The sequence below is a fragment of the Cynocephalus volans genome, chromosome 1 (genome assembly GCF_027409185.1).
Source record: "Cynocephalus volans isolate mCynVol1 chromosome 1, mCynVol1.pri, whole genome shotgun sequence".
In the NCBI taxonomy this organism is placed as follows: Eukaryota; Metazoa; Chordata; class Mammalia; order Dermoptera; family Cynocephalidae; genus Cynocephalus; species Cynocephalus volans.
The window spans coordinates 85,465,435-85,477,327 of NC_084460.1; the positions used below are offsets into that span (position 1 = coordinate 85,465,435).

At 40.9% G+C, this 11,893-nt stretch overlaps 1 non-coding gene across 1 annotated transcript; it reads right to left on the minus strand.

The window, feature by feature from the left end:
* Window positions 1-1,303: 1,303 nt before the first annotated feature.
* On the minus strand, window positions 1,304-1,494 carry LOC134366072 (U2 spliceosomal RNA). Its single transcript, XR_010022240.1, has one exon. It is a non-coding gene; the product is annotated as a U2 spliceosomal RNA (small nuclear RNA).
* Window positions 1,495-11,893: the final 10,399 nt, after the last annotated feature.

Sequence of the window (11,893 nt, forward strand, 5' to 3'; positions counted from 1 at the left end):
TGCTTCAGGGAGAAAGCAATCGCAGAGGCTCCAGGATGGCTTAGTGGGACTGAAGTATGAAGAATAGGCAAGTAATAGACGGCCTGGGTTTCGTGCCTGATGGGCACCTGCGCACACAAGCATTTGACACGGGCCCCACCTTTTTTAATGTGCCCAGTACATAAATTGGGTTGGGATGTTTTTCTAAGTGCTGTCTCTGATTCTGTAAAAGAATTGGCTATTAGGAATATTACAACACTTTGGGTACAAAATTAAAAGACTATTTTTAGAATTTTGTTCTCTACATGTTAACTTCAGGGTTTTTGTTTCTGTTTTTGTTTTTTCTGTTTCCATTTTCTGTTTGTTTTTTGCTACCCCTCCCACCCCACATTATAATTTGTGTGAGTGTGTGTATGTGTGTGTGTGTGTGTTGAATAGATGATCTCTAATTAGGAATTCTCTTGAGAAAAATTCTCAGGCTGGTAAATGTGGAGAAACCATAGCTGGACAGCTGTTTAATTTTGGCAAGGAAAAAACTCAGGACTCATTCTTCATTGCTGGCATGTGAGGCAGTGTAGTGCCACTGTGTAGTGTGCGTTGTGAAGGAGGGAAGCCGACGCACAGGCAGGTGCCTTACAGCAGCTGTCTTATTAAGTCCTCCCAATAACCGTGTGAGATAGGTATTATCATTCCCCTTGTGCAGATGAGGAAATTGAGGCTTAGCTAATTTATGGGATTTGCCTGAGGTGTAGTTACTAAAGGTGCAGCCAAGTTTTCAATCCAGACATTTCTAACTCAAGACCTCTGTTCTTTCTACTGTATCAAATGACTCCACCCTCAAATTTTTGTCTTAAATATTTGAACAACAGTGAATATTTGTTTAGCGTAGTGTTTCTCTACAAAGTAACAGTTTCTCTTGGGTCCTTATGTTAAAAATTTGATTGGTTTTGTTTTCATTTTGACAAGAAACCATTAATAAGGAGCATATTCTGGTTCGTCACCTTATAACCAAGTACTGCTCTGTGATGTAAGCAATGCTGGTTCTATTTGTGTTTACACTGACACCGGGAAGTATTTGTCAACCCCAAGGACAGCAAGCTACTCTACCCAATATCTACTCTTCCCTTCTATCTGACAGAACCTTGATTTGACTGGAGGCAGCAATAGTCCCACATTTCCCATGCTTCCTTGCAGTTAAGAGTGTCATAAGACAGTGTTCTAGCTATTGATATCTAACACTTGTTGGGTGGGGCTTCCCAGAAGTATCCTTAAACATGGCTGATTTAGCAGACCAATGTCTTTTTTTTTCCCTTTAATTCCGCCAGGAGAATGCACCATTTCTGGAGGTACTGCAATTACAGGTAGATGGGTAAAGTGGACATAGTAAGCTCCTATTCCATCTTCCTGACCCAAAAATCCATTTAATGTATTGTCCTTAGATAACCGACATATCAGATTTTAAATTGATAAGAGCAGATACCGCACTTGATCTTAGCCAAAGGCTCAGGAAGCAATGGCCACTCTCCACTCTTTCTTCTCTTCTAGCCAGGAAGGAGGTGGAGATATGACCTTGAGGGCAAGAACACATGCTAGAGGACAGAAAGAATCTAGGTTTTTAGTGACTACAAAAAACCCATTATACCAGCTCTGGACTTGGGGCATTATGTGGGAAAAACAAGCTCTGTAATTTTTTAATAGCTTTATTGAAGTATAATTTTCATATCATAGAATTTACCTGTTTCAAGTATGCAATTCAGTAATTTTTTAGTAGATTTACAGGGTTGTGCAAGCATCACCACAATTCAAATTTAGAACATTTTCATCACCCCCAAAATATCCCTCCTGCCCATTAGCAGTCAATCCTCATTCCTACTCCCAGCCCCAGGCAATCATTGATCTGTTTTCTGTCTCCATAAATTGGCATTTTCTGAGCATTTCATATAAATGGTATCACACAGTATGTAACCTTTTGCATCTGGCTTCTTTCACTTAGCATATTGCTTTTGATGTTCATCCATGCTGTTGCCTGTATCAGTAGTTTGTTCCTTTTCAATGCTGACTAATATTCCGTTGTATGGCAAGACCACATTTTCTTTATGCATTTACTAGTTGATGGACATGTGGATTGTTTTCATTTTTTAAACGTTATGAAAAAAGCTGCTACGAATATATACCTGTCTTTGTATAAACATATGTTTTCATTTCTCTTGGGTAAATACTTAGGAGTGGAATTGCAGGGTCATATGGTAAAATTTGTGTTTAATTTTTTAAGAAACTGCCAAACTGTGGCTACATAGTTTTACATTTCCACCAGCAATCTGAGGGTTCCAGTTTTATCCATAGACTCACAAATAATTATTTTGTCTTTTTGACTATATCCATTTTAGTGGGCATGAAGTGGTATCTCATTGCAGTTTTAATTTTTACTTCGCTTATGACTAATGACGTTGGGCATCTTTTCATGTGCTTCTTAGCCATTCACATTTCTTCTTTGGTGAAGTATCAATTCAACTGTTACCCATTTTTAATTGGGTTGTCTTATTATTGACTTGTAAAAGATCTTATATATTCTGGATACAAATCCTTTACCAGAAATAATATTTGTATATTTTCTTCCAGACTGTATATATTAGTCTGTTTCTGTTACTTGTAACAGAATGCCTGAAACTGGATAGTTTACAAAGAAATAAAATTTGTTTTTTACAGTTTTGGTACATCTTGTGAGAGATTTCTTCTACAGCAATGTGGAATATCACATGGCGAGAATAGGCTGAGGGAGAGAAAGCTAACCTCCTTACTTGCTCTGCTTTTAAAGTCATCAGAATCACATTCATTACTTCATGAATGGATCAATCTATCCACAAAGGCACAGCCTTTACAATCTAATCACCTCTTAAAAGCCCTACCTTTCAAATACCATAACTGGATTTCCCATCCTCTTAACACTTAACAATGGAGATTAATCTTCCAATATATGGACTTTGGAGGGATACGTTTGACCCATAGCATAGTAGTTTAATTTTAATTTTCTTATTGGTGTTTTTTGAAGCACAAAAGTTTTTAATTTTAATGAACTTCAGTTTTTCAACTTTTTCGTTCAGGGACCATGCTTTTGATGTCATGTTTATAAACTCTTTGTCTAACCCAAGCTTGCAAAGATCTTCTGTTTTCTTTTACAAGTTTTACAGCATTAGCCCTTACATTAAGTGTATGATTCATTCTGAGTTCATTTTTGTATATGGTGTGAGGTATCTAAATTCATCTTTTTGCATACAGATATGCAGTTGTACCGGCACATCTGTTTAAAAGACTGTCCTTTCTCCATTGAGTTACCTTAGCACCTCTGTCAAAAATCAATGGACTATAAATGTAAAGGTTTATTTCTAGACTCTCAATTCTGTTCTATTGATCCATGTGTCTACCCTTATACCAGTAACATGCTATCTTATTCAATGTAGTTTTATAGTAAGTTTGGAAATTGGGAAGTATAAGTTTTTCCACTTTGTTCTTTTTCAGGATTGTTTTGGCTTTTTTTTTTTTTTTTTTTTGCATTTCCACATACATTTTAGGATCAGCTTGTCAACTTCTGCCCAAAAGCTTCCTGGAATTCTTACAGGAATTGTGTTTAATCTGTAGATCAGTTTGAGGAGAATTGCCATCCTAATAATGTTTAGTCTTCCAGTCCACTTATTTAGATCTTTAATTTCTCCCAGCAATGTTTTGTAATTTTCAGTGTACAAGTCTTGTAGTTTTTTGTTCCCTAATTTTTAAAGTCACTGTTTGTATGGACTTTCTGATACGTATTGCCAAATTGAAATCCTGATATGTGTCCTAATTGGCAAATACAATGGAAAGTGTAAAGAAATGGAGGAGGACTAAATACACATAAATGATATTTTTAAATGAAGGCCAAATGGTGATAAATGAACAGCTCCACAGTGGAGAAAATGGAGAAAACTGAATTTTTGCCTGGCACACAGAAATAGGTATACCCAACCCAAATGTATCTTGTCCTTACAGTTAGTAACATACGTATATAAGCCAATGAAACAACATCATCTGGCATGATAATCAGTGTGGTTAACTGAAATTCATTCTGTATCCCTTTTGTTTATATTTATTTTGTGAATTTGTTTGGATTTTATAACTGTTATAAGCATAAGAGATTTATACCTAGTTTTACACTTACTGGCCCAGTATTTTTTTCCCTTTAAGGGTGTCTATTTAGTATTCACCGTTGTGAAACACTGGCTTTAGTTTTTTAGTTTACAAAGCATTTTTGATTCACCATCGTATTGTTCTCACAGCAACACTAGGACTTTGGTAAAATAAGGCTTTTTATTATTACCATATTATAAATGATGAAACTAAGATTCATAGAAATTAAGTGATCTGTGCATTTTTATACATTCATAAATGGTAGTGCTGTGATTTAAAATTAAACATTCAGGCTCCAATCCCTTATTCTTTCCTTCACATCCATATTGATTATTGATCACTTTCTCAAAACCTGCTAGTATACAGGAGAGATATAAAATTTTTTTTGGTGGGGGGAACTTTACAATCTAGGTAGGGAGATAAAAGTATTACCCATGAAACATACTAAAGCTAAAGTTACTACAGTGGAGCCCATGGCCTAGACTCTTAAGCTCTGCTGGCATATGTCGAAGGCAGACAACTCTACGGGCCTGAATAGTTGAGTGGGCAGCATGATCTGAGCAATGTAGAAGGTACTATAAGGTGGCCCAGATCCATGACACCCCACCCCACCCTCTTTCGGGATGGAAGGAGTTCTTTCAGCTTCGAGAATTTTGGCAGCTGACAATTTTCAGCCAAGACCCTCTTCCAGGATTGCTCAAGGTAGTGCCCCCTTCTCAGGAGCAACCCATATCCAATGGCTGGTTGTTGCTGGCACGTGAAGGCCTGGCCCCTTTCTCCCAGCTTGGATCAACTCTGAAGGGCCAGCCGAGCTCCAGAGCATCCTACTGGATCAGTGACACTTTTCTTTGGAGCTGCATCAGAATTCAGCTTCTCCCTCTGCCTTACTTACTGCCCACCCCTCCAGTGTTGATTCCTCAATGAACTTCCTGCCTTTGAATCTCTACCTGAGAGTCAGCTTCCTGTGCCCGATGATCTGTAAGGTTTCTAGGCAGCAGAAACAGCATGAACAAAGGCCTAGAAGCCAGAATTCCTCTCGTGGGTGTAGCAGAGAGTAAACAGAGTAGTGTTGATAGAGGCTAGATAAAAGGGGCCAATGGTGGAGGACTCTGAAAGACAGGATGAGCTGTCAGCTCTGATGGGGAACACCCAGAAAGCCTTTGCTGGCCTGTGTGCCACACATATTGCCCTGTAAGAATATCAGAGGTGACCATGACGTTCCCTTTATAAAGTGAATGCTTAGCCCAGCTGACAGCCCTGACCTTAAATGCTTATTGCCCCCTTTATCTATGATCCTGTGAATTGGACCCTGAACCTGGAAAGGGAAGATCTGATTTTAAATCTCCCTTGCCGACTTTATGGCTGTATTATTTTAGAGCTTTTATTTCTCATTTGAAAAGTGGGTATGCTTTGAAGATTGAAATAATCCTAATTTCACTGGTGTCATCAGATTAGAATGCCTTGGGTTGAATGTCCCCCCAAACCTAATCCCCATTGTAACTGTTGAAGGTGTGAAATCCTTTTATGGTAATTGAAAGGTGGGGCCTTGAGGAGGTGATTGGGTTGTAGGACCATGCCCTAGTGAATGGATTGAAAATGGCGGTCAGGGGCGTGGTTCTGAGGGCTTTAAAAGAGAGTGAATGAGGAGGTTAGTTTCTCTCTGCTCTGCCATCTCCTGCCATGTGAGACCCTGCAGGACTGTCACCACCAAGGCTCTCACCAGATGTGTTCCCTAGACTTTGGACCTTCCAGCCTCTGAAACTGTAAGCAATAAATTATGTTTTCTTATAAATTACCCAGTTCTGTATATTTTGTTATGTGCAACAGAAACGGACTAATACAGCCACATAACTCTGGGCAACACTGGGCTAAACTACATTAAATGGATTTCTTTACTCTAGGATTTCTTAGTCTTTAATGCACCACAGTGACTTGTCAGTCTCAAGGAGATGGATGTAAATGAAGGAATCAAATATCTGTGGTGAATAAAACTAAGCTCACGGCAGCCTGTCAACATCTGGAATAGAACCAACTCTGAGGTAAAGAATTTTATATGTGGATTGCAAATGATTGTGGTGCATGGCTGGGATGGTCCAGGGGGAAAAGCATGTGCTGGGGCTCTGTCAGCAAGAGCAGCACTGCAGAGAGTCTTAACAACATAACTGTGGCATAAGGCATCACGGACACCAAATTGTGTCTGGTTTCCAAGGAGAGAAAATCACTTTGAGATTAGCTGGGTTTAAAGTAATATTCTCACTTTTGTGTGGCCATTCTGGGTGTTTGCCCCTTTCTCTACCTCTGTGGCTGACTTTTATTAAATGTCTTCAATTTGGTTTGTTTGTCCTCATGGATTGCTGAAAAATAGAATACCTTCTTACTACTGATTAGGTCAGATTTAAGTTAATCCATGTGACCCAGATTTAAGTCACCCATGGTGAATTACTGACTGGATTAATACCTCTTTTTAACTAAAGCTTTTTTGTCACAATAGAGGAGGAATTGAGTATAACCTGTCACTTTCTGGTTAAATTCTTCATTGTGCTTCTGTCACTGTATTCTTACTATGTGCAGGATTCCTGCCAGGCACAGGCTCTGAGCCTCGCACCTTTCAATTACCATAATAAGATTTCCCACCCTCAACAGTTACAGTGGGGATTAGGTTTTTGGGAAACTTTGGGGAATACTGTTTCCCACACTCTCCCTGGTGCCCTCACTCTCCTTAGTGTTTTGATTTTCCTTTTTACACATATCCACCTACAGTGTGCCACAGACCAAGAGCCCAAGTTTGAAATCAATGTGCAGTCCCTCTTCACTCATCCTATGGTGAGATAGACCTTCAGCAACTGTAGTCCACTGAAGCCTAGATATAGACCCTCAAGTCAGACAACTCACTCAATAGTAATCAGCAAAAGAGTGTTTACAAAGCCCATTATATTATACCCAAGTAGGCCAGGAGTGTGCATAAGGAGTAAGCTGCAGGTGTGGGGAAACTTCATTCATCCTCAGATAGTGCTAAATGAAGAAAGCATTTTGCACTGAGGTAGTCCTGCAGTGCTCTTAACACATGGCCCCTGCTGCATCTAATGCTGAAGTTCTAAGAGAAAAAGCTGTTGAAAAGCTGTAAACAATAGTTGGGTGTACTTTCAAGTGGGGACACTGACACTCTGAGATTCAAAACTAAAGTGAAAAGAGTGCAAATAGTGTAAAAGCCCCCAATCACTTTTAAACATCCTAACATTTTGTCATGGGCTTCTCTCCCTGCCCCTCAATGATTTCCTGATGACCTCAGGTTCACGTCATCTTCCCCAGGAAGGGGCAGTGTGGCACCATGGCAGAGCACTGTCTGGGAGTCCACAGGTCCAGCAGCAGGGCCTTTGTGTGGCCGTAGGGCAGCCTAGGCAGGGTGTCCCTGCTGCCACCAGCACTGCCATCTCATCAGTGCCAGGAGCTGTGCCAAGGGCTCTGCACTCCTGATCTGTGTAGTCCTCATACTCTCCCTGCAAGCAGGCACTGGGACTTGGGGAAGCCGAGTGACCTGCCTAAGGTCACAGAGTGGGGGTCAGTTGTGGCCAGTGTGGAGGCCCTGTCTAGTCTGTGGTCACATCACAGGTCCTTTTCATGTCTGATACCTATGACTTTTGTACATTAGCAAAGTTATATGTTCCAGGTTCTTAATTTTTAAATGAAAAAAGTTTAACTGTGTGGTCCTTACCCTCTGTCTTAGTTATCTGTTGCTGTATAACAGTTTACTGCAGCTTAACACAACAAACATTTATTATCTCACAGTTCCTGATGATCAGGAATCCTGGAGCTGCTTAGGGTGGTTCTGGTTCAGAGTTTCTCATGAGGCTGCAATCATCTGAAGGCTTGACTGGGGCCGGAGGGTCCTCTTCCAAGATGGCTCCTCTCGTGGCTGGAGGCCTCAGCTCCTCACCATGTGGCCCTCTCCACAGACGTGGCAGTTAACTTCCCCCATTGCCAATGATCAAAGGAGGAGAGAGAGAGATGAAGCTGCTGTGCCTCTTTTGACCTAGTCTCCAAAGTAGCTGGTGTGTCACTTCTGCTTTGTGTTTCCATTCTGCAGAATAAAGTCACTACATCCAGCCCACACTCAAGGGGAAGGGAATTTGGCTCCACCTCTTCAAGGGAAGAATATCAGAGAATTTATGGACATATTTTTAAGCTACTCCCACCCCCACCTCATATCCATGCATCTCCCACGGCACACAAAACAGAAACAGAAAATATTCTAATAACCCACCACCACTAAAAGCAAATCTCATTGCTGTCTTTCTGTTTGTCCCTTGCATGTTCTGGTCAGCAGTGTCTCCAGTTTCCCCACCCCTGAACTGCTTCCTAAGGAAACAAGGAAATAGTTGTTTGCATAACACAGAAGTCTTTGCTTTCCAAAGGAAAAGTGTAGAAATAATAGCTTGCTTGTCCTCTTGACGAAGCCCTAACTCTGGGCCAGGCACCACATCTAGGATCTGACTTCTACCCTGTACCACCAGGTGAGGCCACCAGGTGGCTGAGCTGGTGCCTGGGGTGCTCCCACAGATTCTTCTACAGGTGCTTTTCTCTTCCTCTCTCCCTTAGGTGAGGCCTGGGCCTCAGAGGATGGGGGTCCCCCTCCCCCTACTAAGGGCAAATGGCTCAAATAATCAGGTCCTGGGAGTCAGCTCTCCCTGGCCAGTTGATCCTAGTTGGGATTGGTCAACTTTTTCCAGGAAGGGATCACACAGGTTTGAATGAAGGCTATACTGATTTTATAGGGTCACACACCCTAAGGTTAATTATGTAGTTTAAAGTGATTTTCTCAGGATAAGGGAACAGACCAGTTTTAGAATAAAGGTGTTTTACTCCCCACCTTCCCACACACATACCTACCTTCATCAGAATAAGTATCCACTTAAAAATAAATCAGACACCAAGACTAAACACTTGAAACTATGATTTCTTGCTATAAGAGGAAATGATTAAAATTTCTAAAAATTATAATTACAGACAAATCATTTTAAAGAAAAATATATATGTATATATTTTCAAATGAGTTTATCAGTAGAGTATAGAATATTTTAAAATCTTTAACTTCCATCCTGTCTGAAATTAAATGAATTTTACTGTATAGGAGTGGGGATGGTTAGGTAGAGCAAAGTAGCTGAAACTTAAGGAAAAGTAAAAAAAGAAGGAAAATATATTCCCAATACAAATAAAGGATAAATGTTTGAGATCAGAATTGAGACTTGCTGGTGGTGAACCAGCAGTGGCCACGAGGATGACAACAACCTGGGGGATGACAGAGCCATTAGAGGGAAGGAGCCTGGATCCCTGGATGATCTTGTGGCGCTGAGCCTCCTACCCCAACCTGCTCTGGTCCCTTGACTACTGCTGGACATCATACAAGAAAGGAATTGTGAAATTGGATGAATAATTTAACATAAAAAAGAGAGGCCACACATAAAAGATACTAACTATTCATAGGAAAGGAAATCTAAATAGCTCTTGAACATATAAAGGAATATTAATTTACTCTTAATAAGAAAAAACAAATTAAAATAGCATTTTTAACCTCTCAGTTTGGCAAATAATTAATAAAAATTGACAAGACAAAAACAGTAAGCTTCAAGTTAGTAAATGAGGAAAGGACGCAAATTTAAAAAAAGAAAAGAACAGAAGGAAAATATGTACCTCTATTCAGTCATTCACTCGAAATGTTTTTTGTGACTTCTATGTACTGGGTGGTTTTCTAGATGCTGGGGGCAGCTGTGAACAAAACAAAGATCTGCCATCCTAAAGCTTATGTGATACTGAGAGTTAAACAATAAACAAACAAGTCAACAAGTAGTGTTTTAAATATGGTGAGTGCTAAAGGAAAAAATAAAGCCAAGTTTGTGGGGTGGGAGTGTGGAGGCAGGGAGGCATCAAGGAGGAATTATAACTTCATACAGGGAGGTCAGGGAAGACTTCACTGCAGAGGTGACATTTGAATGGAGATCTAAAGAAAGTATAGGAGCAAGTCACAAAGGTATTTGGGGCAAGAGAGTTTTAAGCAGAAGTAGCAGAGAGTGCAAAGGCCCTGTGCTAGGGGAGTACTTAAGTTGATCAAGGACTAGTAAAAAGGGCTTTGGAGCAGGGCCTAAGCAATGTAAGGAAGAACAGGTCACATTGGTGCCGAGAGGCAGATGACGTAGGTCTCTGCAAGCTCTTAGCAGGGCTTTCACTTCTACTCTGAGAAGGAGGCTTCTAGAGGGTTTCTAGCAGCCCTGAGAAGTGATGGAAGCAGATTATCTTTTAAAAGAAATACTCTGGCTGTTTTATTGAGAATAGACCAAGGTGGGGGAGGTTCGGAGGGCAGAAGCAGAAAGTCTGGGTAGTGCTTTGCAGTAATCCAGTGAGAGGTGATGGTGGTTCAGGCAGAATGGCCGCAGTGGAGATGGGGAGAAGTAGGCAGATTCTGGAAGTATGTGAAGGTTCGGCCAAAGAGGACTTTTTGATAGATTGTAGGATATGAGAGGCAGGGAAGAGTCAAGGATGACCTTCAGATTTTAGGCCTAAACAATTGGAAGCATGAAGCTGTCATTTACTGAAGTGGAGGAGACTATAGGTGGGAGACTTTGGTGGGGATTGAGAAAGATCAGGAGCTCATTCTAGGTGTGATAAATTGAAAATACCTATCAAATATGCAAGTAGAAAGGGTGAGTAGGTAGCTGGATGAAGGGGTCTGGAGTTCAGAGAAAGGTCCAAACTAGAGATATAAGTTTTGAAGTGACCAGAGAAGAGACCGGATGGCATTTCCAAGAAAGTGAATTTAGAAAGAGAAGAACACCAAGTCCTGAGCCTTGGATAGTCTAGTAGCTCTGTCTGGTAGAACTTTCTATGATGATGCAAATGTCCTTTATCTGCACTGCCCAGTATGATGGTCACTAGACACATGTGGCTACCGAGCACTTAAAACATCGCTAATGCAACTAAGGAATCAGATTTTTAAATTTTATTTAATTTAAATAGCCACAAGTAGCTAGTGGCTACCATATTGGAGAAATGAGGAGAGACTAGCACAGGAGAGAGGCGTTCAACACAGGGCAAGAACCGGAGGAGAATGTTGTCTTGGAAGCCAGCTGTGTTGGATATTGCTCATAGATCTAGTATGAGGAAGACTGGGATTCGGTCTTGGGATTTAGGAAGGTATAGCTGTTTCAATGGCCTAGTGGAGACAAAAGCATGATTGGAGGGTGTTCAAAGAAGAATAAAGGGGAGAGAAATTGTAGACAGCAAGTCTGGACTACTCTTTCAGGGAGTTCTGTGGTTGTTTAGGAGAGTGTGGGAGTGAATGGACGGGGGAAATACAGGGGAGACCAGGCAGTGCCAAGGGCACACTTGAGATTAGTGGTCACAAATTTAAAGTGAGATCGGTTAGTATGGTTGTGTGTTTTTCTCCAGCCACATATATCAGCCTGAGAGCAGGCACAGAGGAGCGAAGAGCTGAATTATCCACAGCTGGGATTTAACCAAGTGCGATGAAGTGAGAGAGTTGGTGGTTTCGGCGATAAGTCGTGGAGTCTAAGATGTGTATAGAGAGGGGAGGACATGGTGGGAGTAAGGAATGGTGGAAAGGTGGACAGTATATGGGGTGCAAGGCCTAGTGCAGTTGAATAATTATCGGAATCAGTAATTAGAGAGAGTAAGCTGGAATGATAATGCGAGATCGTTAGCGAATGGGAGGTTTGACGAAATTGTGGAGGGTATGAGTTGTTGA